Source organism: Danio aesculapii, chromosome 9, assembly GCF_903798145.1.
Source record: "Danio aesculapii chromosome 9, fDanAes4.1, whole genome shotgun sequence".
Taxonomy (NCBI): domain Eukaryota; kingdom Metazoa; phylum Chordata; class Actinopteri; order Cypriniformes; family Danionidae; genus Danio; species Danio aesculapii.
In genome coordinates, this window is record NC_079443.1 from 20,355,893 (window position 1) to 20,382,035 (window position 26,143).

Genomic DNA, 26,143 nt, shown 5'->3' on the forward strand with positions numbered 1-26,143 from the left:
ATGATACATTCATTCATTTTCTTTTTGACTTAGTCCCTTTATTAATCCGTCAATTTATCCAGCACATGCTTTATGCGGATGCCCTTCCATCCACAACCCATCTCTGCATACACATGCACATGCACACACACTCATACACTACGGACAATTTAGCCAACCCAATTTAACTGTACCACATGTACCACAACCGGAGCACCCGTAGGAAACCCACGCTAATGCAGGGAGAACATTCAAACTCCACACAAAAACCAACCAACACAGCCGAGGCTCGAACCGGCAACCTTCGTGCTGTGAGGCGACAGCACTACCTACTGCGCCACTGCATCGCCACACATGTATATACACATTTTCTATACATATATACACAGATGATGCGTTACATACATACCATACATGGTACACTCGATACATGATACAGTCTATACATATGCACACATGAGTCCCTCCATACATATAAACTGTATACATATGGACACATGATACACTCCATACATATGCACACTTTATCCATATACACACATGATACACTCTATTCATATACACACATGATACACTCCATACATATGCACACTCTATAGATGTGCACACATGATACATTTCTGTCAGGGTCTGCTATAGAACCCGGGACTCTGGCGTGAGAAGTTGATTATACTGGAAGTTGATTATACATATGTACACATGATACACACCATACATATGCATACATGATACACTTTATATATTAACACACTATACATATAGACACATGACACACTCTATACATATACACTTGATACATTTCATACATATACACAGATGATACACTCTATACATATACACTCTATACATATGCACACTCAATACACTCTACACATAACACATTCTATTTACAAATATATATATATATATAGGGTCTGTGTAGAACCCGGGTCTCTGGGGTGAGAGGAGAGTCACAAAATACATATACACACAGATGATACACTCCACACATATGCACACACGATACACTCTATACATATGGACACATGATCAGAATCAGAAAGAGCTTTATTGCCAGGTATGTTCACACATACGAGGAATTTGTTTTCTTGACAGAGCTTCTACAGTGCAACAGGATTACAGAGACAGGACAAAAAACAGATAATAAATATATTTAAAAAACACAAGCAAGTAGTGAATGCAAATATGCAAATTGACAAGTGTATGTACAGGTATATTTCTATATACAACGTTATATGTGCAGTTGTTATGTGCAAATTGGCATGTAAAGTGTGTTGTTAAATAAGTGTATATGTGTATAAAAGTGTATGGCAAGTGGTGATGTTGGTTCCACAGTTATTATCATCAAGTGTTCATGAGATAGATTGCCTGAAGGAAGAAACTGTTTCTGTGTCAGGCTGTTCTGGTGCGCAGTGCTCTGTAGCGTCGATCAGAAGGTAACAGTTCAAAGAGGCAGTGTGCTGGGTGTGAGGGGTCCAGAGTGATTTTGGCAGCCCTTTTGCTCGCTCTGGATGAGTACAGTTCTTGGGGAGTAGAAAGGGTTGTACCAGTGATTTGCTCAGCCGTCCGAACTATTCGACGTAGTCTTTGGAGATCGTATTTAGTAACTGAGCTAAACCAGACAGTTACTGATGTGCAGATGACTGATTCAATGATGGAGGTGTAGAACTGTTTCAGCAGCTCCTTTGGGAGGTTGAACTTCCTCAGTTGACGAAGAAAGTACAGCCTCTGTTGAGCTTTTTTGGAGTCAATGTGAGTGTCCCACTTCAGGTCCTGAGAGATGGTGGTGCCCAGGAACCTGAATGACTCCACTGCTGCCACAATGCTGTCTATGATGCTCAGTGGGGGGAGAGCAGGGAGATTTGTCCTGAAGTCCACTATCATCTCCACTGTTTTGAGCGTGTTGAGCTCCAGGTTGTTGTGACTGCACCAGACAGCCAACCTCCTGTCTGTAAGCAGACTCATCACCGTCCTGAATGAGGCCGATAAGTGTAGTGTCGTCTGCAAACTTCAAGAGCTTGACAGAGGAGTCTTTTGAAGTGCAGTCATTCGTGTACAGGGAGAAGAACAGTGGGGAGAGGACACACCCCTGGGGGGCGCAAGTGCTGATTGTGCAGATACTAGATGAGAATTTTCCAAGCTTCACCAGCTGCTGCCTGTCCATTAGGAAGCTATTGATCGACTGACAGACAGAGGTGGGTACAGAGAGCTGAGTTAATTTGGGCAGGAGAAGTTTGGGATGATAGTGTTAAACGCCGAGCTGAAGTCAACAAACAAGATCCTCACATAGGTCCCTGGTCTGTCTAGGTGTTGCAGAACATAATGCAGTCCCATATTTACTGCATCAACCACAGACCTGTTTGCTCTATATGCAAACTGAAGAGAGTCCAGTGAGGGTTCAGTGATGTCCTTCAGGTGGGCCTGCACCAGTTTTTCAAAAGACTTCATGACCACAGATGTTAGCGTCACCGGTCTGTAGTCATTTAGTCTTGTAAGTTTGGGTTTCTTTGGGATGGTGATGATAGTGGAGCGTTTGAGGCAGGAGGGCACTTCACACAGCTCCAATGATCTGTTGAAGATCAGGGTGAAGATGGGCGCCAGTTGGTCAGTACAGGATTTTAAACCGGCTGGTGTTAAAAAATCTGGGCCTGGTCCTTCTTTCCTCTTCTGTTTCCGGAAGACCTGGCACACCTCATCTTCACTGAACTGAAGTGCAGGTATGGGGGAGGCGAGGGGTGGTGGAAGTGTTAATGGTGGCGTGAAGAGCAGTTCAGAGTGGGTGTGGGGGGTTTTCTTAAACCGGCAGTAAAACTCATTCAGGTCGTTTGCAAGTCGTTCATTGTCTACAGTGCTGGGGGATGGTGTCTTGTAATTTGTGATGTTTTTCAAACTTTTCCACATTTATGCTGAGTCGCTGGAAGAGAACTGACTCCTTAGTTTCTCAGAATAGTTACCTTTTGCGACTCTGATCTCCTTTTCCAGTGTGTATTTGGCCTGCTTATACAAGGCCCTCTCCCCATTCCTGTAAGCAACCTTCTTGGCCTGACGTAGCTGTCTTAGTTTTACAGTGAACCATGGTTTGTCATTGTTGTATGTGAGTTGAGTCCTGGTAGGAATGCACACGTCTTCACAGAAACTGATATAAAATGTTACAGTCTCTGTGAGCTCATCCAAATCGTTTGCAGCAGCTTCAAAAACACTCCAGTCAGTGAGGTCGAAACAGGCTTGTAGATTCCGCTCTGTTTCGTTAGTCCATCTTTTCACAGATCTTAATACAGGTTTGGCTGTTTTCAGTTTCTGCCTGTAGGTTGGAATGAGATGAATCAAACAATGGTCAGAGTGTCCCAAAGCTGCTCGTTGGACAGAGCGGTATGCATCCTTTATTGTGGTATAGCAGTGATCCAATATGTTACTGTCTCTTGTGGGACATGTAACATGCTGTCTATATTTTGGCAGTTCACGGAATAGTTTTGCTTTGTTAAAATCCCAGAGAATGGTTAAAACAGAGTCCGGGTGTTGTTGCTCTATTACCGTGATCTGATCAGCTAGTTTCTGTATCGCCAGGCTCACGTGCGCGTGCAGAGGAATGTAAACACTGACGAGGATGAACGAGCAGAACTCGCGCGGGGAGTAGAAAGACTTACAGTTAATAAACAGTGCTTCGAGATCCAGACAGCACATCTTCTTTAAAACTGTTACATCTGTACACCGCCTTTCATTGATGTAAAAGCACGTCCCGCCACCGCACGATTTCCGCGTTGATTCTTCGTCAAAATCTGCTCTGAACAGCTGATAGCCCGATAGGTGAAGCGCGTTGTCCGGTATGGTGTCGTTCTGCCAGGTTTCCTTGAAACACAGAGCAGCTGAATGCAGAAAATCCCTGTTTGTCTGAGAGAGCAGAATGGGTTCGTCTATTTTTTTGGGTAGAGAGCGGAGATTTGCCAGATGGATGCTAGGCAATGCGGCCTGAAATCCGCGCTATCTGAGTTTCACAAGCGCGCCTGCGCGCCTGCACACTTTCCTCATCTGCACGCTTGAAAGCGTTAGAGCAGCACTGCGGCTCCGCCGACTACAATGTCCAACAGAAAATCAGATAAATCCAAGTTTGGAAAAATATTTGGTGGTGTATGCGGCCGAATGTCCAATAGTCGTCTCTGGTGAAACTAATTGTAGGAATGTGACTCAAGACAGGAAAACCAACAAAAACACAAACACTACTGCAGAGCCCGACACGAAGGCGGCCATCACCGTCGGCACCATCTTGCATACATATCTTGTATACACTCCATACATATGCACACTCTCTCTCTCTCTCTCTCTCTCTCTCTCTCTCTCTATATATATATATATATATATATATATATATATATATATTTATATACACACACACAAGATACACTCTATACATATGGACACGATACACTCCATATATATGCACACTCTGTACATACACATGATACACTCTATACATTTACACACTTGATACACTCCATACATATGGACACATGATACACATATACCCACATGAGTCCCTCCATACATATGCACACGATACACTCCTGTTAGGGTCTGGTATAGAACCCGGGATTCTGGCGTGAGAGGTGAGTCACATATACACTCCATACATATACACACATGATACACTTGTAACGGTGGCAATGTACAATTCAATATAAGTCATTAATTTGTATAAACAATGAAGAAAATTAAAAAAATCCTTGCCGAGATGGAATCCGAACCTGGGTCTCTTAGTGTCGGAGCTCGGCAACGTAACCACGCGGCCACATGACATTCTTAAAAAAAAAATTCTTTCCCTCTTTTCAAGCAAGCAAGCAAACTCCATATTCAGCATTTCAACAACAACAACAACAACCATCATCATCTTCATCAGCAGCATCATCATCTGCTTACGTCCATCAACTATCCAGCAATATCTTCAACCACGACATCATGAACAACGACAATATCAACACTCAGGAGAACAATCAACAAACCAACATCCTGCAAGATAACCCCGATCTCATTGAATCTCCTCCCACAACTCAACTTCTCACAGCACCGCCAGGCTCTCAACCCAAGCCCGAGGCCGCCATGAGAGGCCGGCGCATAACCCGCTCCACATCCAGTCGACTTCTCCGCCGCAGATCCCCAGCTCCATTCACTTCAAGAAATCAGAATACTTCACCTACCTCATCTTATGTTTCCGCCACCTCCTCCGTCCATCCACTAAAGAGAATCACAGTCATGGAAATAAGGAAACTGCTCGCCGAACCCGGAATTCACGCACCCAGATCGCTCAATAAACCGGAACTCCTCAAGCTTTACCACAACGCAACATCGGACTCCCATCCTTCCACAAGCCCTCCTGCCAGACCAGCTACACAAAGAAACAGTTCATGATTTACTCCATATCCACAAGCCTCCCGCCCGCTACAAGGAAAGAGGAAATCCAAACAAAAACACACAGCAAGCCACTCCCCCGCAAGATCGCAACACCAGAAAACCTGGCCGCTTCAGATGACTTCACGCACTCTCCCGCTCCAGGACTCCATTCAAGAAATCCCTGCCTCTCACCCTCTTCCCCAATCTTACTCCACCCCCTTTTCCTGGCCTCCCGCCCCCTACAGCTGTCTTATCAGTCCTCATTTCCCTTCTATCTCCAATGCTCCACTTCATTGTCTTTCTTCAGCTCCTTCTGCTCCTCCTCAAAATCAAACTTTATCTTTTTCTCTCCAACTATCTACCTCCCCGCCCATCCCATCCAACCTGAATTTCTCCTATCAAATTCCTCTCGCTACTATTCCTCCTTATTTTTCCTCTTTTCCCACTGCTCACTCAAGCACTGACCCCGCCCATATTTTCACCTTCACTACTCCAGTTTCCTCTACACGCCCCCCATTTCACCCTGTCTTCTGCCACGCCCCTCCCTCCGCCAAATAATGCTCTAGCCTTGGAACCTCCACCCATCTCCAACTCTGCTCGCAACCAAATCCTTTCAGGTGCTGACATAGATCTCATTTCACTCCTCTCACCTATTGCACCTCCTGCGGCAGAACGGCAGGTTGATTGTAGCGAATTCTCTGTCTCCCTCAAACCATCAGCCAGTAATCAATCCCGTATATTAACACTAGCAGTATTTTCCATTGCCTTTTCAAGATTCACAGACATAATTCCCCCATAGGAGACGTGAGTTAAATGATTATATGGCATTAATACAGGTTTAATACAGAGAGCTCGCGCTCTCCTATAAGGGCATGCACTTCTACACCTACCACAAATTATTCTCTGCCAAATGCACACTACGAGTGACCCAGTGGAACCAGTGTCCTTACTGGGGGGCTCTGGACACCGAGCTCCACAATCGGGTATTTTTAGGATGCCGCAATCTAACCTGCGCTGTCGGCCGCTCCAGTCTGCACCCCACTACCTCCTGTCCTCAATCACTCCCTCCTCTGATTAAACTAAACCATCCATCAAATCCACCAGCTATGTTCCTCAACCACCTAGCCACAACATCCCTTCTCTTCTGTCTCCCTTCCTCAAACCCTCCCTCCCTAACCGTGACATCTGCATGAATTTTAACATCAGCAGATGTAACAGAATGCGCTGCAGATACCTCCATTTAGAATCAGAATCAGAATCAGTTTTATTGCCAAGTGTGCTTCACACACACAAGGAATTTGTTTGGCTACAGAAGCTTCCAGTGTACATAAAGTGACAAGTGACAACACAATAAATCTGAAAAAATAAAATAATAATAATAAAAAATAATAAACATTAAACATTAAACAGTTAGTGAAGAAACCTGGATGTTGAGTTGTATGTACAGATTGTTATAAATATACAGGTTATAAGGTGCTGTGTACAAGTGCGAATGTAGAAAGTATTGCATTGTATATTGATATAAGGTGCTGTGTACAAGTGCGTATGAGAAAGTATTGCACATATTTATTGCACAGTAGGGGAATATTTAACTGTTCATAAGGTAGACAGCCTGAGGAAAGAAACTTTCCTGTGTCTGGCAGTTTTTGTGCTTGGTGCTCTGAAGCGCCGACCAGACGGTAACAGTTCGAACAGGTAGTGTGCTGGGTGTGAGGCGTCTAGAGTGATTTTGCGAGCCCTTTTACTCACTCTGGAAGAGTACTGTTCTTGAAGTGTAGGAAGGGTTGTGCCAGTGATTCGTTCAGAAGTCCGGACTATTCGCTGTAGTCTACGGAGGTCGGGTTTGGCAGCTGAGCCGAACCAGACGGTGATTGAAGTGCAGAGGATGGATTGGATGACAGCTGAGTAGAACTGTACGAGTAGCTCCTGTGGCAGGTTGAACTTCCTCAGCTGACGAAGGAAGTACAGTCTCTGCTGGGCTTTCTTCACAATAGAGTCTATATGAATGTCCCACTTCAGATCCTGAGAGATGGTGGTGCCCAGGAACCTGAATGACTCTACTGCAGCCACAGTGCTGTTCATGATGGTGAGTGGGGGGAGTGCAGGGGGGTTTCTCCTGAAGTCCACTATCATCTCCACTGTTTTTAGCGTGTTCAGCTCCAGGTTGTTGTATCTGCACCATAACGCCAGCCGCTCCACCTCCTGTCTGTATGCAGACTCGTCACCATTCTGGATGAGGCCGATAACAGTAGTGTCGTCTGCAAACTTAATGAGTTTGATGGAGGGGTCTTTTGCAGTGCAGTCGTTGGTGTACAGGGAGAAGAGCAGTGGAGAAAGAACACATCCCTGGGGGGCACCAGTGCTGATAGTGCGGCTGTCGAATGTGATTTTGCCCATTCTGACTAGCTGTTGTCTATCTGTTTATGTTCCTATTGTGGTGGCGCCCACGCCAAAATCATCTGCCAAGTCCTTAGGGCTAAAAAATAAAAAATAAAAATTACCTGTCGACTCCTGTGAATATTCTTAACCTTGCTCTAGAACTACGTTCTCCCCCTGATACTAACTTCTCTGATTTTCTAATTTTAGGTCTAACCCATGGATTCCACCGAGGCACCTAAGCTCTGCCTTCTCACAATCTCTTTTGTCCCAATTTGCAGTCTGCTATCACTGAACCCGATACTGTTGATTATCTTATTAAAAAAAGAAATCGACAATAACTTCATGATCGGACCATTCATGGCTCCTCCATTCAATGTCTCATGCATTAGCCTCTCGAATATTTTCTGACAAAAAACGCCTAATAATTGATCTTTCGGCCCCCCACATTCTGTTTTTCCTAGCACTAACAGCACTATCCTATTAGACGAATATTCACTCAACTACCATGACATCGAGCAAGCTATCGCCCTCATCAAAATAGCTGGTCGCAATGCCTGGTTAGCTAAAGTAGACATTTCATCTGCCTTTAAAATATTGCCAATCCATCCAGATTTTTGGCATCTTTTTGGCATTCATTGGCATTCCCAATTCTATTTTGCAGTCCAACTAACTTTCGGATGCAAAAGTAGTCCAAAAATATTCGACATGATGTCAGAAGCATTATGCTGGATTTTGTCTAATAATTACGAAATCCCTCACCTCATTCACCTTCTAGATGATGTTCTCATAATTTCTCCCCCTTCTTCACCTCCAGCTAAGGACCTAGCGATCACCCAACAGGTTTTTCGCTAAACTAGGAATTCCTCTCGCAGAGGAAAAAACCTCAGGACCCAGTACTTCAATCGAATTTCTGGGCATTAAACTAGACTCGCATAAATTTCAAGCATCCCTCCCTAAGGATAAAATCGATCTAATCATTTCCCTATCCCAGATATTCCTAGAAAAACAGACATGCGAAAAACAGACATGCACCAAATGTGAACTCCTAACCATTCTCGGCCATCTTAATTTTGCCATGCGCATAATTCCTCAAGAATTCATTCCCATTCAATGAATCCCATTCATTACTCACCTCCTCCAACTCTCCACTACAGTCCATGGTTTAGAAGAAACAATCCTTCTCTCTAAACCCAGTCGTGAAGAACTAAGCTTATGGATCGCCTTCCTTAAGCAATGGAACGGCTGTTCCTTTTTCTACAGCGACTTAGTAGCATCCCCCATAGACGTTAATTTATTCACAGATGCTGCCCCGTCAGTTGGTTTCGGAGGTTTCTATAATGGGCATTGGTTCGCTGCCACATGGCCACCCCAATTGACTTCCATTCCAAAAAACCAAAGCTCTTCAGCCCTCTTCGAACTCTACCCTATAGTTGCAGCAGCCATCCTGTGGGGAGATGAATGGTCCACATCTAGCATTCTCTTTCATTGTGATAACCAAGCTACGGTACACTGCATTAATAAAGGGCGTTCTAACTCCCCTTCAATAATGCCGTTTCTAAGACGCCTCACCTGGATATTTGCTCAAAAACAATTTATCATAACTGCTGAACATGTACCTGGTTGCAAAAACCAAATTGCTGACTCTCTTTCTCGTTTTTCTTTCCAGAAATTCTGGCTATTGGCCCCAGAGGCGGACCCCCACCCAACACCTGTCCCTCCCTATTCAGAAATGATATTGCCATAAACCATCCTCTCTACAATCTCTATCAGACCTCCCTATCTCTCATATTACAAGCTGTAGCCCCCAGAACACTCCATTCATACCTCACAGCATGGAACACATTCAAGCATTTTCACACCCTCCATCACCTACATTTCGCCGATTTTTCCCTCCTCTCCATCACCTCCTTCATATCACACCTTCACTCTGCAAAACACATACAAGCAAGTTCAATCAAAAGCTATCTCAGTGGGATCCATTTTTTTCACAAATTAATCCACGGGTCCCCCTCTGAAACCATCACCAATTCGCAAACCTCCCTCCTTATTACAGGTATTCAAAAAGCCCACCCCACCACCCCCGATTCTAGACAACCCATTACACTCAAATCCTCTCCTCATGCATTTATACCCTACGTAAAGGTTACATTTCCTCCCACACAGCTTGCACCCTAGATGCCATGTTCACCCTAGCCTTCTTCGGCTTCCTCAGATGCTCCGAATTAACAGTAGCATCCAAATTCAACCCATCACTCCACCCCACTATTTCAGATCTAACTTTGCAAGATAAGGAAACTATTTTCTTTCCTTATCAAACAAAGCAAAACAGATCAATTCCATAAAGGAAACCTTATTTACATTTTCAACATACCCTCCCCCACCCACCCCTTCCAAACCCTCCTAGCATTCCTAGATCTAAGGAAATCTCAAGAAGCTAACCCACTAGCCCCACTCTTTACTGATGACGCTAACCATCCAGTAACTCGCTTCTGGTTCCAAAAACACCTTAAAGAAGTTCTCCGCCTCTCAGGTTTTTCCCCCGAGCCATTTTCCAGCCACTCATTTAGGATTGGTGCCGCCATCACAGCAGCCTTTAATGGGCTCTCCCAGCATCAGATCCAGACACTCGGTCGCTGGTCCTCTGAAGCTTTCAAATCCAACATTCGCCTTAGTAAATACCACCTCAGGGAAGCTCAACGAGCCCTCACCATACTCCCAACCCTCACACTCCCTCCCTAAGGTTCTAGGCAAACTTGAATCCCCCCATGCCCCCCCCCCCCTCTCTCCTTCTGTAATTCTTTTAGCAAGAGCATCATTTCCTCTCCTCTTCGTCACAACAGCCCAAACTCCCGCAGGAGCTATCCATAGATAAATAGATAGTTATATGCATTTGTGTAAAGTCATGCTTGCTTGTGGCTGCTTGCGCACATGCACATGTGGGTGTGCGCATGCGCGCATGCACGTTTGTTTTCTGTGCATGTATGCGCGTATACGCATGAGTATGTGTTTATACATGTATGTATGTATGTATGTATGTATGTAGGTATGTATGTATGTATGTATGTATGTATGTGCATGTGTGTGCACGTGCAAAGATGCGTGCGTATGTGTGTGTGTGCGTACATATGTGTCCATGCCTGGGTACTCATTTGGACATTGAGTACATTCGTACTTACACATGTCCAGATGTGTCCCCTTTTCTGCTTCTAACGCTCCTTACCCTACAAGAAGCTCCGACCCCCGCAGGCGTCTCCTAGAGCTCCAACTCCCCGCAGGAGTCCCCCCCCCCATATCCCTTTCCCCCCTCTACAGCCCCTCCCAAGCCACTTCTAGTCTCTTCATAAACTCCTTAAATCCCCCAACCATCCCCTTAGTCCACAAATTTCCCTGTATTCCCTTACCCCCCCCCAAGCATGCCTTTTCCACACCCTTATCTTACACCGCCACAGCTGGATGCTCAGCCCCTCAGCTCCTCATAACACCCAGTCCCCACTAAAGCCCATCCTAGCCCTTCCCGCCAGACCTCCTACAGAAGCCTCCCTTCTCCCTCATCTTGCCATGTTATGTCCAGCTCCCTTATATAGCTCTAGTCTCCTTACCCTACATAGCCCTCCCTATGCAAGGCCTCCTGCAAGAACGTCTCTTTCCACGTTATATCCAGCAGCCGGATATAGCTCCATTTTCCTTGCTTTTTGAGTTTTTTGTTCTTGTAAATACGCGGCTGCTGTCCCGAGCGATTAATTACTGCATTTTGGGGAGTTCTGAGATCCACCGAGCTCAGGCTCCCCTCTCGCTGTGCAAACGGGAGGAAGCCCCGGGCTCGAGGATCCCTTGAGCTCGGGGCTCTCTCCCGGGACAGCATGCCAAACAAGCTTTTGATGAATCATCAACTAAGTGTGAACTCTTGAAGTGAGGTTTATTTATAAATTACTTTCAAAAGGATCACGTGCTTATGATTTATCACAGCCGGTCTCACATTAAGCTAATCAGGATTATTCAATCATATGAGCCATAAGCTACTATAAATAACCACAGTTTTCAGTCCACTTTATCTTCGTTTGGAAGAAACCCCCCTTCCTCCCCATTTTCCTCCTTCACTCTAGATCGGGCGGCACGGAGGCCCAGTGGTTAGCACTGTTAGCCCCACAGCAAGAACACTGCCAGCCCTGCTCCTGCCAGGTCGGTAGGTGTTTCTGTGAGGAGTTCATATATTCTCCCCATGTCCACGTGGGTTTTACCCGGGTTCTCCGGTTTCCTCCCACCATCCAAATATATACATCATGCATAACAATCAAGCATTTGTCTAGCCCCCTTTTTTCCTCACGTGTTCCCTTAGCTACTGCAGATGGGGAGTTCTGAGATCCACCGAGCTCAGGCTCCCCTCTCGCTCTGCAAACGGGAGGAAGCCCCGGGCTCGAGAATCCCTTGAGCTCGGGGGCTCTCTCTCGGGACAGCATGCCAAACAAGCTTTTGATGAATCATCAGCTGAGTGTGAACTCTTAAAATGAATGGGAATAAATGATCAAACAACATTCATTTTAACTCGGGTTATATTTCTCAACTAAAGTGACAGACAACAAAATAAGAAATATTCAATCAACATCTTACAACAGCAACAACTTAAAGCCCAGTATTATTTTATTTTACTTACAAAAAGGAAGAAAACACAACCAAAATAAACTGTAGCTACCACTTTCATAAAAAGGCAGTTTTCTGATTTGGCAACAGTCCAAATCAAAAGCAAAAAACAAACAAAAATAAATGAGCGTCAACAAGCAAAACAAAATTACCCCAATTGAATTATTTAAAATAAAAAACAAACAAACAAACAAACAAAGAGGGGAATTCAAAATCTATACTCACACAAGGGAAATTGAGTGTGTTGTGTGAGTGTCTGTGGATCCCGTACGAACTAGTTTTGGTAGTACCAGGATTTCAGCTCTCACGACAGATGACTTGGCCTCCAGAGGATACGATGTTTTGAGGTGAAGATTTTAGTCTTGAACATAGCAAATTTGAAAGACTCTTACTTACATACGAGTCGGCACCCCTCCGTAAACGATCCAGCAAGATAACTTACAGTGCAGATTAGTACAGTTGCGCTTAAAAAAACATCGATTACCTTTCTTTATCAGGACACTCCATTATTCTGGCAAGTCTGGAACACTAGCTCCACCTTCACTTCCGCTCAGACCATCTTCTTCCTCCAACCAACCACAGAACACCTCCTCACTTCTCCCCCGGGTCCCTCTATTGATCTATTTTTATATTTTTCATAACTGAGGAATTTCCATATAAGGACTCAGAAGGCGGGCGGTCTGTCTGTGGTTGTTAAACCTTGCATCGCCACACACTCCATACACATACACACATGATACACTCCATACATATGCATACATGATACATTCATTCATTATCTTTTTTGGCTTAGTCCCTTTATTAATCCGGGGTCGCCACAGCGGATTGAACAGTCATCTTATCCTGCACATGTTTTATGCAGCGGATGCCCTTCCAGCCGCAACCCATCTCTGCATACACATTCCCCCACTACGGACAATTTAGCCTTCCCCATTTACCTGTACCACGTGTTTTTGGAATGTGGGGGAAACCGGAGCACCCGGAGGAAACCCATACAAACGCAGGGAGAACATGCAAACTAAATACATACATAGGCACACATGAGTCCCTCCATTCATAAACACACATGATACACTTTATACATATGCACACACGATACTCTCCATACATATGGACACGATACACTCTACACATTTTCTATGCATATACACTCCATACATACATATGCACTGATGATACACTCTATACATTTACACACGAGTCCTTACATACATATACACACTTGATACACTATACATACAAACTCTAGACATATACACACATGATACACGCTCTACATATACACTCTATACATATACACATACATGATACACTTAATACACTTGATATACTTGAGTCCTTACATACATATGCACACATGATACACTCCTGTCTGGGTCTGTTATAAAACCCGGGACTCTGGTGTGAGAGGTGAGTCACGTATCTACTGAACTACTGGAAGTTGATGATACACTCCATACATATACACATATCATGCATATACACACATGATACACTCTACACATATGCACACTCGATACACTCGATACATGATACATTCTATACATATACACACATGATGCACTCCATACATAAGCACAGATGATACACTCCGTACATATGCACACATGAAACACTCCATACATATGCACACAAGATATACTCTATACATATACACTCCACACATAATATACTGTATATACACATTTTCTATGCATATGCACTCCATACATATGCACAAATGATACACTCCATACATACACACAAACACTCATGAGTCTTTACATTCATATGCACACTTGATACACTCTATACATACTAACTCTACACATATACTGACATGATACACTCTATACATATGCACGAATGATACACGCTCTACATATACACACGATACACTCCATAAATATACCCACATATGATACACTCTATACACATACACACACAATACACTCTATACATACACATATTCACATGATACACTACAAATATATACTCACTTGATACACTCCATACATATGCACACATGATACACGAGGCCTTACATACATATGCACACATGATACACTCTATACATAACACACATGATACACTCTATACATATGCACACATGATACTCTACATATACACACATGATACACTCCATACATATGCACACTTGATACACTCTATACATTGTAACAGTGGTTGTTATTGACTTAAATAAGTCTTATATACTCTTTGAAAAAATTTAAATTTTGAAAATTCTATTTGGTGGGATTCAAACATGGACTGCCTGCACCACAGTCTAACATTCAACCACAGCTCCACATGGGAACTGTGAGAAATGGCTTTTCCACGGCTGTTAAGCCCACTCCTCTCCGATTCCTCCCAACCCCGGAAGTATTGTTTGGAAGCTCAAGGAAGGGCAAGTCGGAGCAGCGCCCCCTAGTGGCACTTGGAAAAAATGGGAGAGCATCTCATCACAGCATATTCACACTCATATAGCACATGATACACATGCACACTTGATAACTCTATACATATACACATAACTCCTTACATACATATGCACACATGATACTCTACATATACACTTGATACAAATACACAGACATGATACATTCTATACATATGCACACTTGATAAACTCCTGTCAGGGTCTGGTATAGAACACGGGTCTCTGGCATGAGAGGTAAGTCATGTATCCACTGAGTTACTGGAAGTTAATGATACACTCCATACATGACACATATACACACATGAGTCCTGTAATGGTGGTTGTTATTGATTTAAATAAGACGTATATATTCGTTGAAAAAATAAAAATTCAAATTTCGAAAACTGGTCGGATTCAAACACGGACTGCCTGCACCACAGTCTAACATGCAACCACTGGTCCACTGCGACAAGTGTCTTTTCCACGGCTCTTAATCCCACTCCCAGCGGACCTCAAACAAAATAAAAATAGTTATCTGTATTTTTAATAAACCTTCGGGCGCCAGACAAGATTACCTTGCCAAATAATACATTAAAACCCTGGATAGCTGCGGCAAGCACTCAACCATCATACACACAATGAAAAAGAAAAGGAGAAAATAAAAATAACTCAACACACACTTTTAAATCAAATCAACTGTTATTTTTTAAAACAGTACAACGAAAATGTTTTCTAAACCAAAAAATACATACTTTTCATCACTGTTCAGTCTTAGATAAAGTTTTAAAGATCTATAAACAAAATTAATACTGCTTAGGTAACAACAAAAGAAAACAAACAAACAAACAATAATAATTTGTGGCTGATATAACGGAAGCAAGAGAGAAAACACACTCTATACATAGTCACACTTGATACACTCCATACATGATACACTTCTATACACATGAGTCCTTACATACATATGCACACTTGATACACTCTATACATATGCACACATGATACTCTACATATACACACATGATACACTCCATACATATGCACACATGATACTCTACATATACACACATGATACATGATAAACTCTATACACATGAGTCCTTACATACATATGCACACATGATACACTCTATACATATGCACACTTAACACACTCTATAAATATACACACATGATACACTCCATACATGTGCACACTTGATACACTCTATACATTGTAATGGTGGTTGTTATTGACTTAAATACGTCTTATATACTCTTTGAAAAAATAAAATAAAAATAAAATCTCAAATTTCGAAAACTGGTTTTGTGGGATTTGAACTCAGGCTGCTTGCACCACAGTTGAACTCTCAACCACTTGTCTATGTGAGAATGTCATGCTTCTGATGCCATAAGAAAACATCAAGTCTAGGGGTATGATTCTCGCTTAGGGTGTGAGACTCAACTTGTCGGTCTGGGGCTGCGAGTTTTCCAACCATGCACTGCTTCTGATGCCATGTGAACGCTGTAATTGTTGGTGGCTTGTTGGTCTAGGGGTATGATTCTCGCTTTGGGTGCGAGAAGTCCTGGATTCAAATCCCGAATGAGCGCTTGCAGCTGTCTTGTATTTTACAGGGGGGCATTATGGCTTTGAAGTGTCGTTTTCAGAGAATGCCGGTTTGTCAGCAGATGGTGTTGCCATGTAAACTTGCTGCTTTTTATTGGCTCGTTGGTCTAGGGGTATGATTCTTGCTTCGGGTGTGAGAGGTCCCAGGTTCATTTACTGGACGAGCCCTTGCAGTTGTTTTTGCTTTGAGGGACAGCTTGGCTTTCAAAGAGGCCTGTTTCAATGCCAGTTTCCGAGCATTAGATAGCCCATAAGAAGGGTTTTGTTTCCATGGTGTAATGGTTAGCACTCTAGACTTTGAATCAAGTGATCCGAGTCCAAATATCAGTGGAACCTCTTCCTTCTCTCCTTGCTTCCAATCAGTGAACTGAATGAGACCATTTTCAGTCACACCAATCAGTGAGTAGTTTTGATACTATACGCTGAGATAGCTGTTTGATGCTATCACGATCCTCCTTCATCAATCACTTATGTAACGTTATGTGTGGTTTTGCCATGCAGCATAAATCTGTGAAACGGATGAGATCAATTTGTTTACTGAAACAGCTGGACAACAAAAATTTCTAAGTAAACGAGTGACTCAACTTGTCGGTCTGGGGCTGCGAGTCTGCTTTTGGGTGGGAGAAGTCACGCACAAGCCCTGCTTCAACGCATGAAATTTTGAAGGTATGTACTGACTCAATTGTTACATAAAGATTTCCAACCATGCACTGCTTCTGATGCCATGTGAAAACTTCATGTTTTAGTGGCTAGTTGGTCTAGGGGTATGATCCTCGCTTTAGGTGTGAGAGGTCCCGGGTTAAAATCCTGGACGAGCCCTTGCGGTTGATTTTTGTTTTGAGGGACAGCTTGGATTTCACAGAGGCCTGTTTCAACACCAGTTTCTGAGCATTAGATAGCCTGTAAGAAGTGTCTTGGTTCCATGGTGTAATGGTTAGCACTCTGGACTTTGAATCCAGTGATCCGAGTTCAAATCTCGGTAGAACCTCTACCATCTTAAATCTGTGAAACGGGTGAGATCAATTTACTTCACTGAAGCAGCTGGACAACAACAACAAAAATATATAAGCAAACGAGTGAGTCACCTTCTTGGTCTAGGGCTGCGATTTTGAAGGTACGTTCTGACTCAATTCTTACATAAAGTTTTATGACCATGCGCTGCTTCTGACGCCATGTGAAAACTTCAAGTTTTGTGGTTCGTTGGTCTAGGGGTATGATTCTCGCTTTGGGTGTGAGAGGTCCCGGGTTCAAATCACGGCCGAGCCCTTGCGGTTGTTTTAAGGGACAGCTTGACTTTCACAAAGGCCTGTTTTAACGCCAGTTTCCGAGCATTAGATAGCCTCTATTAAGGGTATTGGTTCCATGGTGTAATGGTTAGCACTCTGGACTTTGAATCCAGTGATCCGAGTTCAAATCTCGGTGGAACCTCTTCCTTCTCTCCTTGCAGCTTCAAATCAGTGAAGAGAATGAGACCGTTTTCAATCACACCAATCAGTGAGTGGTTCTGATACTCTACGCTGAGATAGCTATTTGATGCTATCACTATCCTCCTCCACCAATGACTTACTCAATGTTATGTGTGATTTTGCCATGCAGCTTAAATCTGTGAAACGGGTGAAATCAATTTACTTCACTGAAGCAGCTGGACAACAACAACAAAAATTTATAAGCAAACGAGTGACTCACCTTGTTGGTCTAGGGCTGCGATTTTGAAGGTATGTTCTGACTCAATTGTTACATAATGATTTATGACCATGCGCTGCTTCTGACGCCATGTGAAAACTTCAAGTTTTAGTGGCTCGTTGGTCTAAGGTTTTGAGTTTTCGCTTTGGGTGTGAGAGGTCCCGGATTCAAGTCCTGGATGAGCCCTTTAAGTTCTCTTGTGTTTTACAGGGCGGCATTATGGCTTTCATAAAAACTTCATTTGAAGAATTCCAGTTTGTCAGCAGATAGTATCGCCACGAAAAACCTTCCTTGCACAGTGGCTTGCTGTTCTAGGAGAATGATTCTCGCTCATGTTCAAATTCTGGTTGAGCCCATACAGTTGTCGCATGTTTTATGAGGACGTCGAGGTTTATACAGAGGCCTTTTTCAGAGAATTCCGGTTTGTCAGCAGATAGTGTTGCCATGTAAAATTCTTGATTTTCATTGGCTCGTTGGTCTAGGGGTATGATTCTCGCTTAGGGTTGATTTGATTTTCATTTTCATCCCGGGTTCAGCTCCCGGACGAGCCCTTGAGGTTGTTTTTTGTTTTGAGGGACAGCTTGACTTTCACAGAGGCCTGTTTCAACGCCAGTTTCCGAGCATTAGCTAGCCGTTTGTAAGCGTCTTGGTTCCATGGTGTAATGGTTAGCACTCTGGACTTTGAATCCAGTGATCCGAGTTCAAATCTCGGTGGAACCTCTTCCTTCTTAAGTCTGTGAAACGGGTGAGATCAATTTACTTCACTGAAGCAGCTTGACAACAACAACAAAAATTTAAAAGCAAACGAGTGACTCACCTTGTTGGTCTAGGGCTGCGATTTTGAAGGTATGTTCTGACTCACTTGTTACATAAAGACTTATGACCATGCGCTGCTTCTGACGCCATGTGAAAACTTCAAGTTTTAGTGGCTCGTTGGTCTAAAGGTTTGAGTTTTCGCTTTGGGTGTGAGAGGTCCCGGATTCAAATCCTGGATGAGCCCTTTAAGTTCTCTTGTGTTTTACAGGGCGGCATTATGGCTTTCATAAAAACTTCATTTGAAGAATTCCAGTTTGTCAGCAGATAGTATCGCCACGAAAAACCTTCCTTGCACAGTGGCTTGCTGTTCTAGGAAAATGATTCTCGCTCATGTTCAAATTCTGGTTGAACCCATACAGTTGTCGCATGTTTTATGAGGGCGTCGAGGTTTACACAGAGGCCTTTTTCAGAGAGTTAGTCAGCAGATAGTGTTGCCATGTAAAGTTCGTGATATTCGTTGGAGTGTATCATGTGTTGATGTATATGTAAAGACTGTGTCATGTGTGCATATGTATGGAACTTGCATGTAAAGAGTATCATGTGTGCATATGTATGGACTGTATCATATATGAATGGAATGTACATTGTACACGTAAAGACTGTATCGTGTGTATATGTAAAGAGTGTTTCATGTGTGCATGGGTTCTGTTCCAAACTTTGACAGGATTGTATCATTGGTGCATATGTACGGAGTGTTACATATGTGTTGATGTATGAAATGTATATGTAAAGACTGTATCATTTGTGCATATGTATAGAACTTGCATGTAAAGAGTATCATGTGTATATATGTATGGAGTGTATCATATATGAATGGATTGTATATGTATGAAATGTCTATGTAAAGACTATATCATGTGTGCATATGTACATGTGTGTATCATGTGCAGTGTGCATGTGTATCATCACCTTCCAGTAGCGCAGCCGTATCATCACCTTCCAGTAGCGCAGCTGTATCATCACCTTCCAGTAGCGCAGATGTAAGTGACTCACCTGTCACCAGTAGCGCAGAGGTAAGTAACTTACCTGTCATGCCAGGGACCTGGGTTCTATTCCAGACTTTGACAGGATATGTATCATATATAGATTGTATCATGTGTACCTATGTATGAAAAGCATGTGTATGGCTTGTATCAAATGTGTTGATGTAAATACTGTATCATATATGGAGTGTAACATATATGAATGGAATGTATATGTAAAGATTGCATCATTTATGTACTGTATATGTAAAGAGTGTATCGTGTGTTGATGTAAGGAATGTATATGTAAAGACTGTATCATGTGTGTAAATGTATGGAACTTACATGTACACAGTATCATGTATGTATTACACATGTAAAGATTGTATCATGTTTGTATGAAATGTATCATATTTGAATGTATATGTAAAGACTGTATCATGTATAGAATATATATTTAAAGAGTGTATCATGTTTGCATACATATGATATACTCCATATGTGTTGACATGTGAAATGTATATGTAAAGACTATCATGTGTGCATATGTACAGAATATATGTAAAGAGTTTATCATGTGTGCATATGTATGGTATTTACGTGTCATGTGTGGAATACACATGTAAAGAGTGTATGGTGTATCATGTGTGCATACTTATGGAGTGTATCATATGTGTTGATATATGAAATGTATATGTAAAGACTGTATCATGTGTGTAAATGTATGGAACTTACATGTAAAGAGTATCATGTATGGGTTACACATGTAAAGAGCGTATCGTGTATGAAGTGTATCATGTGTGCATATGACTGTATCATGTGTGCATATGTATAAAACTTGCATGTAAAGAGTATCATGTGTACATATGTATGGAGTGTATCATATATGAATGGATTGTATATGTATGAAATGTCTATGTAAAGACTATATCATGTGTGCATATGTACATGTGTGTATCATGTGCAGTGTGCATGTGTATTATCACCTTCCAGTAGCGCAGAGGTAAGTAACCCACCTGTCACGCCAGGGACCTGGGTTCTATTCCAGACTTTGACAGGATTGTATCATATATAGTGTATCATGTGTTCCTATGTATGGAATGTATATGTTAAGACTGTATCATGTGTGCATCTGTATGGAATGAATGGCTTGTCTCATGATGTTGATGTATAAAAATGTATATGTAAAGACTGTATCATGCGTGCATATGTATGGAACTTACATGTAAAGAGTATCATATATGGATTACACATGTAAAGAATATATCATATATGAATGGAATGTATATGTATGAAATGTATATGTAAAGAATGTATCATGTGTGCATGGGTTCTATTCCAAACTTTGACAGGATTGTATCATATGTACATATGTATGGAGTGTATCATATGTGTTATTGTATGAAATGTATATGTAAAGACTGTATCATGTATGGAAAGTATATGTATGAAATGTCTATGTAAAGACTATATCATATGTGCATATGTATGGAATGTATATGTAGAGAGTGTATCGTGTGTGTATGTATGGAATGTATATGTAGAGAATGTATCATGACGTTCCAGTAGCGCAATATGTATGTACAGGATTGTAACATGTGTGGAATACACATGTAAAGAGTGTATCGTGTATTCTGGGTGCATATGTATGGACTTACATGTAAAGAGTATCATGAATGGATTACAAATGTAAAGAGTATCATGAATGGAATACACATTTAAAGAGTGTATGTGTATATATGAAGTATATTGTGTGCATAACTTACATGTAAAGAGTATATTATGTATGGAATGTATATCTAAAGACTGTATCATGCGTGTATGTATAGAATGTATATGTAGAGAGTGTATCATCACCTTCCAGTAGCTCAGTGGTAAATAACTCACCTGTGTAAAGAGTGTATCATATATGAATGGAATGTATATATAAAGATTGTATCATGTGTGGAAAGTATATGTAAAGAGTGTATATGTATGAAATGTATACGTAAAGACTGTATCATGTGTGTATATGTAAAGAGTGTATCATGTGTGCATGGGTTCTATTCCAGACTTTGACAGGATTGTATCATATAGAGTGTATCATATGTGTTGATGTATGAAATGTATATGTAAAGACTATATCATGTGTGCATATGTATAGAATATATGTAAAGAGTTTATCATGTGTGCTTATGTATGGAGTGTATCGTATATGTAAAGATTGTATCATATGTACAGTATATGTAAAGACTGTATCGTGTGTGTATATGTACAGAGTGTATCGTGTGCATGTGTATCATCACCTTCCAGTAGCGCAGAGGTAAGTAACTCACCTGTCATGCCAGGGACCCGGGTTCTATTCCAGACAGGATTGTATCATGTGTGCCTATGTATGGAAAAGACGGTATCATGTGTGTATGGAAAGTATGTGTATGGCTTGTATCAAATGTGTTGATGTATAAAAATGTATATGTAAATACTGTATCAAGTATGTATATGTAAAGACTGTATCATGTGTGCATATGTATGGAACTTCCATGTAAAGATTGTTTCATGTATGTATGAAGTGTATCATATTTAAATGGAATGTATATGTAAAGACTGTATCATGTATGTATATGTAAAGAGTGTATCGTGTGCATACATATGGAGTATATCATATGTGTTGATGTATGAAATGTATATGTAAAGATTGTATCATGTGTGCCTATGTATGGAATGTATATGTAAAGACTGTATCATGCATGCATATGTATGGAACTTACATGTAAAGAGTATCATATATGGATTACACATGTAAAGAGTGTATCATATATGAATGGAATGTATATGTAAAGAGTGTATCATGGGTTCTATTTCAAACTTTGACAGGATTGTATCATATGTGCAGATAGTGTTGCCATGTAAAGCTCCTGATTTTCATTGGCTCGTTGCTCTAGGGGTATGATTCTCGCTTAGGGTGCGATAGGTCCCGGGTTCAAATCCCGGACGAGCCCTTGCGGTTGTTTTTTGTTTTGAGGGACAGCTTGACTTTCACAGAGGCCTGTTTCAACGCCAGTTTCCGAGCATTAGATAGCCTCTAATGAGTGTCTTGGTTCCATGGTGTAACGGTTAGCACTCTGGACTTTGAATCCAGTGATCCGAGTTCAAATCTTGGTGGAACCTCTTCCTTCTCGCCTTGCAGCTTCAAATCAGTGAAGTGAATGAGACCATTTTCAATCACACTATTCAGTGAGTGGTTCTGATACTATACGCTGAGGTAGCTATTTGATGCTATTACCATCCTCCTCCACCAATCACTTACTCAATGTTATGTGTGATTATGCCATGCAGCTTAAATCTGTGAAACGGGTGAAATCAATTTACTTCACTGAAGCAGCTGGACAACAACAACAAAAATTTATAAGCAAACGAGTGACTCACCTTGTTGGTCTAGGGCTGCGATTCTGAAGGTATGTTCTGACTAAATTGTTACATAAAGATTTATGACCATGCGCTGCTTCTGACGCCATGTGAAAACTTCAAGTTTTAGTGGCTCGTTGGTCTAAGGGTTTGAGTTTTCGCTTTGGGTGTGAGAAGTCCTGGATTCAAATCCTGGATGAGCCCTTTAAGTTGTCTTGTGTTTTACAGGGCGGCATTATGGCTTTCATAAAAACTTCTTTCGAAGAATTCCAGTTTGTCAGCAGATAGTATCGCCACGAAAAACCTTCCTTGCACAATGGCTTGCTATTCTAGGAGAATGATTCTCGCTCATGTTCAAATTCCGGGTGAGCCCGTACAGTTGTCGCATGTTTTATGAGGGCGTCGAGGTTTACACAGAGGCCTTTTTCAGAGAATGCCGGTTTGTCAGCAGATAGTGTTGCCATGTAAAGTTGCAGATTTTCATTGGCTCGTTGGTCTAGGGGTATGATTCTCGCTTTGGGTGCGAGAGGTCCCGGGTTCAAATCCCGGACGAGCCCTTTCGGTTGTCTTTTGTTTTGAGGGACAGCTTGACTTTCACAAAGGCCTGTTTCAACGCCAGTTTCCGAGCATTAGATAGCCTCTTTTGAGCATGTTGGTTCCATGGTGTAATGGTTAGCACTCTGGACTTTGAATCCAGTGATCCGAGTTCAAATCTCGGTGGAACCTCTTCCTGCTTAAATCTGTGAAACAGGTGAGATCAATTTACTTCACTGAAGCAGCTGGACAACAGCAACAAAAATTTATAAGCAAACGAGTGACTCACCTTGTTGGTCTAGGGCTGCGATTCTGAAGGTATGTTCTGACTAAATTGTTACATAAAGATTTATGACCATGCGCTGCTTCTGACGCCATGTGAAAACTTCAAGTTTTAGTGGCTCGTTGGTCTAAGGGTTTGAGTTTTCGCTTTGGGTGTGAGAGGTCCCGGATTCAAATCCTGGATGAGCCCTTTAAGTTGTCTTGTGTTTTACAGGGCGGCATTATGGCTTTCATAAAAACTTCTTTCGAAGAAATCCAGTTTGTCAGCAGATAGTATCGCCACGAAAAACCTTTCTTTGCACAGTGGCTTGCTGTTCTAGGAGAATGATTCTCGCTCATGTTGAAATTCCGGGTGAGCCCGTACAGTTGTCGCATGTTTTATGAGGGCGTCGAGGTTTACACAGAGGCCTTTTTCAGAGAATGCCGGTTTGTCAGCAGATAGTGTTGCCATGCAAAGTTCCTGATTTTCATTGGCTCGTTGGTCTAGGGGTATGATTCTCGCTTAGGGTGCAAGAGGTCCCTGGTTCAAATCCCGGACGAGCCCTTGTGGTTGTTTTTTGTTTTGAGGGACAGCTTGACTTTCACAGAGGCCTGTTTCAACGCCAGTTTCCGAGCATTAGATAGCCGTTTGTAAGCGTCTTGGTTCCATGGTGTAATGGTTAGCACTCTGGACTTTGAATCCAGTGATCCGAGTTCAAATCTTGGTGGAACCTCTTCCTTCTCTCCTTGCAGCTTCAAATAAGTGAAGTGAATGAGACCATTTTCAATCACACCATTCAGTGAGTGGTTCTGATACTATACGCTGAGGTAGTTATTTGATGCTATTACCATCCTCCTCCACCAATCACTTACTCAATGTTATGTGTGATTTTGCCATGCAGCTTAAATCTGTGAAACGGGTGAAATCAATTTACTTCACTGAAGCAGCTGGACAACAACAACAAAAATTTATAAGCAAACGAGTGACTCACCTTGTTGGTCTAGGGCTGCGATTTTGAAGGTACGTTCCGACTCAATTGTTACATAAAGATTTATGACCATGCGCTGCTTCTGACGCCATGTCAAAACTTCAAGTTTTAGTGGCTCGTTGGTCTAAGGGTTTGAGTTTTCGCTTTGGGTGTGAGAGGTCCCGGATTCAAATCCTGGACGAGCCCTTTAAGTTGTCTTGTGTTTTACAGGGCGGCATTATGGCTTTCATAAAAACTTCTTTCGAAGAATTCCAGTTTGTCAGCAGATAGTATCGCCACGAAAAACCTTTCTTTGCACAGTGGCTTGCTGTTCTAGGAGAATGATTCTCGCTCATGTTGAAATTCCGGGTGAGCCCGTACAGTTGTCGCATGTTTTATGAGAGCGTCGAGGTTTACACAGAGGCCTTTTTCAGAGAATGCCGGTTTGTCAGCAGATAGTGTTGCCATGCAAAGTTTCTGAGTTTCATTGGCTCGTTGGTCTAGGGGTATGATTCTCGCTTAGGGTGCGAGAGGTCCCGGGTTCAAATCCCGGACGAGCCCTTGTGGTTGTTTTTTGTTTTGAGGGACAGCTTGACTTTCACAGAGGCCTGTTTCAACGCCAGTTTCCGAGCATTAGATAGCCTCTAATGAGTGTCTTGGCTCCATGGTGTAATGGTTAGCACTCTGGACTTTGAATCCAGTGATCCGAGTTCAAATCAGCTTGACTTTCACAGAGGCCTGTTTCAACGCCAGTTTCTGAGCATTAGATAGCCTATTGCAAGCGTCTTGGTTCCATGGTGTAATGGTTAGCACTCTGGACTTTGAATCCAGTGATCCGAGTTCAAATCTTGGTGGAACCTCTTCCTTCTTAAATCTGTGAAACGGGTGAGATCAATTTAGTTTACTGAAGCAGCTGGACAACAACAACAAAAATTTAAAAGCAAACGAGTGACTCACCTTGTTGGTCTAGGGCTGCGATTTTGAAGGTATGTTCTGACTCAATTGTTACATAATGATTATGACCATGCGCTGCTTCTGAAGCCATGTGAAAACTTCAAGTTTTAGTGGCTCGTTGGTCTAAGGGTTTGAGTTTTCGCTTTGGGTGTGAGAGGTCCCGGATTTAAATCCTGGATGAGCCCTTTAAGTTCTCTTG

The 26,143-nt window shown here is 42.3% G+C and overlaps 9 non-coding genes across 9 annotated transcripts; all 9 read left to right on the forward strand.

Annotated features, from left to right (window-relative positions):
• The first annotated feature begins 17,298 nt into the window (after positions 1-17,298).
• trnaq-uug (transfer RNA glutamine (anticodon UUG)) lies at positions 17,299-17,370 on the forward strand. Its single transcript has one exon. It is a non-coding gene; the product is annotated as a tRNA-Gln (tRNA).
• A 368-nt stretch (positions 17,371-17,738) lies between these two features.
• Positions 17,739-17,810, forward strand: trnaq-uug (transfer RNA glutamine (anticodon UUG)). The gene has a single exon. It is a non-coding gene; the product is annotated as a tRNA-Gln (tRNA).
• Positions 17,811-18,713: 903 nt separating this feature from the next.
• Positions 18,714-18,785, forward strand: trnaq-uug (transfer RNA glutamine (anticodon UUG)). Its single transcript has one exon. It is a non-coding gene; the product is annotated as a tRNA-Gln (tRNA).
• A 4,133-nt stretch (positions 18,786-22,918) lies between these two features.
• trnaq-uug (transfer RNA glutamine (anticodon UUG)) lies at positions 22,919-22,990 on the forward strand. The gene has a single exon. It is a non-coding gene; the product is annotated as a tRNA-Gln (tRNA).
• Positions 22,991-23,712: 722 nt separating this feature from the next.
• On the forward strand, positions 23,713-23,784 carry trnap-ugg (transfer RNA proline (anticodon UGG)). Its single transcript has one exon. It is a non-coding gene; the product is annotated as a tRNA-Pro (tRNA).
• Positions 23,785-23,881: 97 nt separating this feature from the next.
• Positions 23,882-23,953, forward strand: trnaq-uug (transfer RNA glutamine (anticodon UUG)). The gene has a single exon. It is a non-coding gene; the product is annotated as a tRNA-Gln (tRNA).
• Positions 23,954-24,684: 731 nt separating this feature from the next.
• trnaq-uug (transfer RNA glutamine (anticodon UUG)) lies at positions 24,685-24,756 on the forward strand. The gene has a single exon. It is a non-coding gene; the product is annotated as a tRNA-Gln (tRNA).
• A 723-nt stretch (positions 24,757-25,479) lies between these two features.
• trnap-agg (transfer RNA proline (anticodon AGG)) lies at positions 25,480-25,551 on the forward strand. The gene has a single exon. It is a non-coding gene; the product is annotated as a tRNA-Pro (tRNA).
• Positions 25,552-25,778: 227 nt separating this feature from the next.
• trnaq-uug (transfer RNA glutamine (anticodon UUG)) lies at positions 25,779-25,850 on the forward strand. Its single transcript has one exon. It is a non-coding gene; the product is annotated as a tRNA-Gln (tRNA).
• The last annotated feature ends 293 nt before the right edge of the window (positions 25,851-26,143 follow it).